Raw genomic sequence first — 6344 nt, forward strand, 5'->3', positions numbered from 1 at the left:
AGTTAATTTACTAAAAATTAATACAAAGATATATAGTTTCTCTCTCTCTCTCTCTCTCTCTCTCTCTTTCTCTCCCTTAATGGATATTTGTTTTCATGGTTACTAAAGCATGTTAATCGCGTTGCTTAACTCGACAAAGTTAGCAATTCTAACTCATTTAATTCGCCATAATTTTATAACTTATAATATACGATTTAACATTTCTGTGATAAATTCCGATAATACAAAGCTCGCAGGAAAACTTGCTCTAAGGAAACCGACTAAAACAAGGCGCATTACGAATTTATCAAACTGTCCGAAGAAAAATAGCCAAATTCAATCAATAGCACGCACATAGCGCGACTTAATCCAAAGGAAAACCTTAAGGGGTGAGACTCATGGGCCTCGTATCATCCAAAAACTATGACGCAGGTACATCCGTAGATGGCGCCCCGCAGGATAACTTATTTAACACAGACACAATGTACAAGACTCTACTTCGCGTACACGTTGGCAGGACGAGCTTGGTGAGCTACTTTGTATGTACGCACGCTGACATCTTACCCACCCTATCCGCCCTCCTTTTACCGTGGTCGAGGGGAGACTTCTGGGGGTGCGGGTGGACCAAGAGATCAATACCGGCGTCCCATGGACCAGAGCCGCCACCAGCTACTCTCCCTTCTGCCGCTTCCCCTAAAGCGGACTCACGTGTGTGAGCGCCGGACCTCTTAGAATCACCAACCCCCAAAACCCACCCGCACCCAACCTCACAGTCACTACCGCCGTGGCAACCACCCTCGGGGCCATCTACTCTCACCCTTCGCAGCTTTAAAGCGATGTGTCCGTGTTAGAACGCGGAACGAAACGACTATCGACCATGAGTTTTTGAAACGGAAGATTCAAGAATGTTAACGCGAGATTGACCAGTTGAGATGTGCGATAATTACAGAAGATAATACCTTCGTGATTTATTTCTTAAATTTTCTAAGTGACAGCCTTATATAAATCGTTTCAGCCATTAAATTCGTATTTGACGTACGATATTGGAAAGTTCGAAATAAATATCAAGAAATATCCTTTCGCGTTCTACACACATCTCTACACTGAAAGAAAAGATTGGCTGCTGCAACAAATTAGATGGTAAAATATGACATAGCATTTGACTGCAACAGCCAATTTTTGGTTGTTGCTATCAATTTTTGGTTGTGTTAATCTACCCACAATATCAGATTTCGATTAATGCAACCAAAAATTGATTGCTGCAGCCAATTAAGAATGCTATATTTTACCATCTAATTTGCTGCAGCAGCCAATCTTTTCTTTCAGCATATTCGAAATTGAAATTAATTTCTTAAATTTCGAATAGAGATGTATATATGTATATACTCTTCGCGCTGAAAATGAAGTCTGCAGTATCTTCAAATCTGCCACCTGCAACGGCCGGGTTGCCCGTGAGCTGCAGGACGTAATCCCTTGTTTAATCACGCTGATAACTTATGCCGCACACATCCTCTCTTCCTCACGCGGACGACGAAACAAAAAGACCAAACCGAATCCGGAACCCGTTGAAGACGGACACTCCTATCACTCCGTTAGCCACCGTGAGTTTTTGCATCACAATTAATCCACGAACGTAATGGGCCCCGATCCTGGCCACCTGGTGCCCGGACGTCCTGCAGGACAACGGTGCTCTCTTCCTTCTATCCTCCTTACCATCCTTCGGACCGCGCCGATCCTCTCTTTTAGCTTTCATTACAAGAGAAGAGGGGAGGGGAAAACGATGTGAGAGATGATGACCTGCATCTCACACGCCGCAGCATCCCGCTGGCGACCATAATCCTTCGTTGTGTCTTGCCGGGAGCTTTTTCTACGTCGCGAGTAATGCTCGCGACGCGTTTTTGTGCACCTCGTATACATTACGTCGTGTCTGACTGCATCGCACTGCTATAATGGATATCAGTAATATGTTGCAACTAACCCGCGACCGGATGAGACATTACCGTCAGTCAAATTGCTCCGACTGTCAGACTCGCTGTTGGCCGTTATCTCCTTGTAAGTTTTGTCCGATGCTCTTATGAAATCTGTATATAAATTGGGCATTTAATTAGATATCGTGCGATATGACGTTAGATGAGATATGATATTCTTTTCAAAGAAGTCCTGAAGTAACTCTTATATTTAACTTGTCAAGATATACATTCTTTTATTTACTGAGTCTGCATTGACGTGAGTTGAAGTACAATTTTATTGTATTATGTACTATATTTTGAGTCTCAAATAAGTACCGCTTGCTTTTGAAAACTTCGTAAGGTTGATTGCGATCAGTATTTCCTGTAGAAATTCCTTTCTCAATGCAGTTATAGACTAGCTCGGAATTCAATTCCAGTTTGATCGTCGTTGCCGGATACGAATTCGCATTCTTCCGTTCGCTATTCTTCGATGACATATAGATCTTCAATGAAAAATTCGACAATTTCATTGATCTTCTCGAAATTATACGCGCGAATATATAAATAACACACATTCGTGCACGCATTGTATATTTTATCACTTATTCCTTCATTAAATATATAATCCTTATTAATAATACAACTTGCACAATAAAATTCGATTGTTCGATAAAAATATTAAGGTTTTCATTGATTTAAACTTTATTCTTCAACTTTCAAAGTACGCTGAAAGATAAGACATTTTTAAAAGTACAAAAATGTAAATATAAAATTAAATTATTATAACAAGCTTATATTACACTAAACAAATGGTCAATATATTTTATGTCTCATAATAATTATCCAGATATAATGGCTATGTTCGTTGTTTATTTTAATCATCCGAAATCTTTTTGCTCTAAATATAGCATATGCCGATGTTGATTTACCCTCTTTTACAGTATATGCTATTGAAATAGCTGTCCCCTTTCCATCGCCCTTAACCAAGAGAACGATACACCACGATCTGTTCGACATATCCCCAAACGTTTGAATCGCGACATGACGGGGGGTAACCACAGGCCCGTAACCACCGTTGACATTTCTCAAGTGCAACCTTCTCCCCGCTGTCCCTACGTTTCGCACTTGAAGGAAAGAAGACACGAGGACCCGCGATTAATCAGGATTAGCCGAAGATCTGACCCTTAACCCTGTACTGTCCACTGGTCGTGCGATGACCATCAGTCATCGAGAATGTTCCTCCTCCCTCCCTCCTCCTTTTCGGGGTATCGTCGCGGGCTCCTATAAACCGGACGATCATTACAATGTCATTAACTTTGACGAGCGTATAATTCGTGGCGGGCTAAGAGGTCAAGGGGAGAAAGCAACGTACCTCTGCCAGCAAGTTGAGATCATATCGATGAGGTCGTGGCATCGGCTGATCAAAATTTTACGAAATTAACGGATTTTTGAACGAAATCGTCAAAACCTTTCTATAAGCTAAAAGAACGAATCACGCCAATCTAACTGATGAGGATTATGAACATCTCACAGAAGTCGCAATTAATAGAGAGAGTTTCTTCGTCGTTCGTGTAAACTATTATTATTGTTAATTGCCACAAATGATAAGGCGGATGAAATTAAATAATCTAATTCATACAATTGAGTATGGAAATCACAACATCGTGAGTTAAATTAGGAATAAATGATCAAAATCTTAAAAATCTTAAAAACATATTATTTTATAAGTGATCTATGTTAAACTTTAACGCAAGACTGTAAAGTGACATTTCTTTACCAACGATAATTCTCAGGACGATACTGAACGTACAGAAGGAATTCGCGTCCGGCGCCAACGTCGTCCAGGGTGGAATTGAATTCCTGACTACCCCTTCCACGGTAACGTTCAGGAAGGTGTTGCCGGCAGGACCAGCGCAGGTCACGATCCGGGGCGTTGGCCAATCCTATCCGATTTCAGTCGACTGCAGGTCGACGAGTAGCCGGGATTTCCTATTGTTTGCCGGATGGACGGTAACGCGCACGTTGCGATCCGATCATGGATTACATACATACACGCGTACGTGCATGCATGCGTTTCAGAGTCTCTCGCGATCAAATAGAGAGGGTTCGGTTGGCGGTCTTTTGACGAGCATGTAGCGAATTGCGGCCGGTCAACGTACCGAGCCGACTGATGACCATAAAAAGAATAAAGAGAGGGCTGCAGATCCTCCGGAAGAATCGTGCCGCGAAGAAACGGCCAAGCAACTACCGTAACGGATAATATGCTAATTCGCGAGTGTCTCCATCGCGGTCGGTGACCAACGAATTCTTTCCCGCCATCGTTAAAATGTTCGAATCTGAAATAATCCCCTCTTCTCCAGGAAAATTCTTTAGGTACTTTTGAAACTTATATTAATTTATTTTTAATCCTCTATTTGCAATAATTTTTTTTACTCCTTTTGTTTGCAATCTGATCTTTGCTGCTCTCAAAAAAATGTGAAAAAATTCAGGATTACTTTTTAATCTCTATTTCATTATCAAACAATTTTTGAATGAGATATTTTAAGTGAGGAAAGCGGACTTTGCTCTTCTTTCTTTATTTTGGAGAAATTTGAAAGTGAAATTTCATGTGTGCCAAAAAAAGATTTAAATTACATATGGTCTCTATAATTTGATTGTTCAAATTATATTTCAATAATAGTGCTAGTGACATTCTTTATCTATCACGAATAGTATCACTGATTGTTAATTCTAATCATTTATATTTATAGAGTTAAAAGGGACAATTCTCTAATCTCTCTATTTTTAATTTCTCTAAATCAAGCGCCACTTAAATAGAACCTTATTTTCGTCCCTCTTAAAGCGATCGCTGGACCAAGTTTGCGTTAAGACCTGCCGTTCATCCTAGCAGGTGGTAACCGGTTCTCTTTCCTTTTTGCGTTCCCTCCTGCGACAATGACCAATGGTCACTCGAGTTGTGCCGCAGAAGCAGCATTGAGAAGATCTAGCACGTGCCACGTCAGCTCGTCTTAATCCAAAGATCCACGACTGTGCCCGTTCCAGGACCCTACTTTTTGCTTCTATTCCCTGCACGCGCGCGCGCACGGTCAGTACGACGTTCCCGATCGGAGATCCTAACGCGGGACAATATTTGGCAAAGGATAATTTCTGCTCCATCTTGCTAGTAGCTCCTGAAGTGCTGAGAGGGCCGGCATATTTGCAAGGAAAATACCAGCGAATCGCTTACGTGGTAACTGCTCGTTTAATAACAATCGCGCGTTTGAATAAATGTTGTGAATGAATGAGGTGATATCAATGTAAAAAAGAAAGCATATTTAGTGTGACGATAAGTCCTAATATATTTCTCTATTAACAAGAATGCACTTATTTTAAGAAAAAATGTAAGTGTTTTATTCTATGAAGTACCAAATGTTCAAAAAAAATCATTCAGCATTTACATAGTAGATAATATACATCATACTGAGTAAAAAAGTTTTAGTGCAGAACATAAATCGAAAATTCAACCTATTCGTGCTTTCGATCTATGTTCACTAACATAAGACTTTTTTTTACTCAGTATAATGTATATTATGTATCATATAAATGCTGAGTAGTTTATTTAATACACCTTGTATATTATTTTTAAGAAAAATATTTATTTATATATATAATTTATTTATAATAATATTTATATTAAAATATTTATTCTAATTTGTGTGAAGAAAAGTATGTTTAGTGCGACAATAAAATTCTAAAATATTTCTTTATTGATAAGAGCGCACATAATCTTATCTTAAAATGTTTTTCTCATAAAATATGTGTTAATAAAAACTGTGTGTATTAGTTTTAAGAATCTATAATCTATATACAAAATAATATTTGTACATCGAGCTGCAACGTGAGATCTAATGTTCAGCAAAATTTAGCAAATAAGACGATTAGAGTGACGGTTTATCATCGGGACGTGCAATTGCATCGTAAATGCAAATCGCTCGTCGACGGATGACCCTCGGAGCAACCATGCTGACCGATGTGTTGTTTCTCTTCTTGTCAGTATTCCATCAAGCTTCCCCAAGAGCGTTCCCCGGCTACTCGTTACTTTGATGGGCGGTCAAGAGTTGCACTTCTACACCTTGTAAAATAAATCGTTCGTCGGACCGCAGCGTTGTACGTCATCTCTATTCTGCGTTTGCTGGGCTCCGACTAACGTGCCTGGTTGATGCCGGGCGGTCCGTCATGTAAATCATTAATCACGGAACTTTCTTCGAACGACACGTTAACCCTTTCAAGCTGCATTTTTTTTATAGTACGTAGAAAAATGACCCTATTACCGTTTATTAGAATCACTGAAGTATTAAGAGATTTTCAGAACTTGTTAATTGTTTAAACTTCTGTCGATCTTATATATATATATATATATATATATATATATATATA

At 39.4% G+C, this 6344-nt stretch overlaps 1 pseudogene; it reads left to right on the forward strand.

The window, feature by feature from the left end:
• The window catches only part of LOC105624446, a 29704-nt pseudogene that overhangs the window by 11479 nt on the left and 11881 nt on the right, over window positions 1–6344 (forward strand).

This window comes from Atta cephalotes (assembly GCF_000143395.1).
Source record: "Atta cephalotes unplaced genomic scaffold scaffold00079, whole genome shotgun sequence".
NCBI lineage: Eukaryota > Metazoa > Arthropoda > Insecta > Hymenoptera > Formicidae > Atta > Atta cephalotes.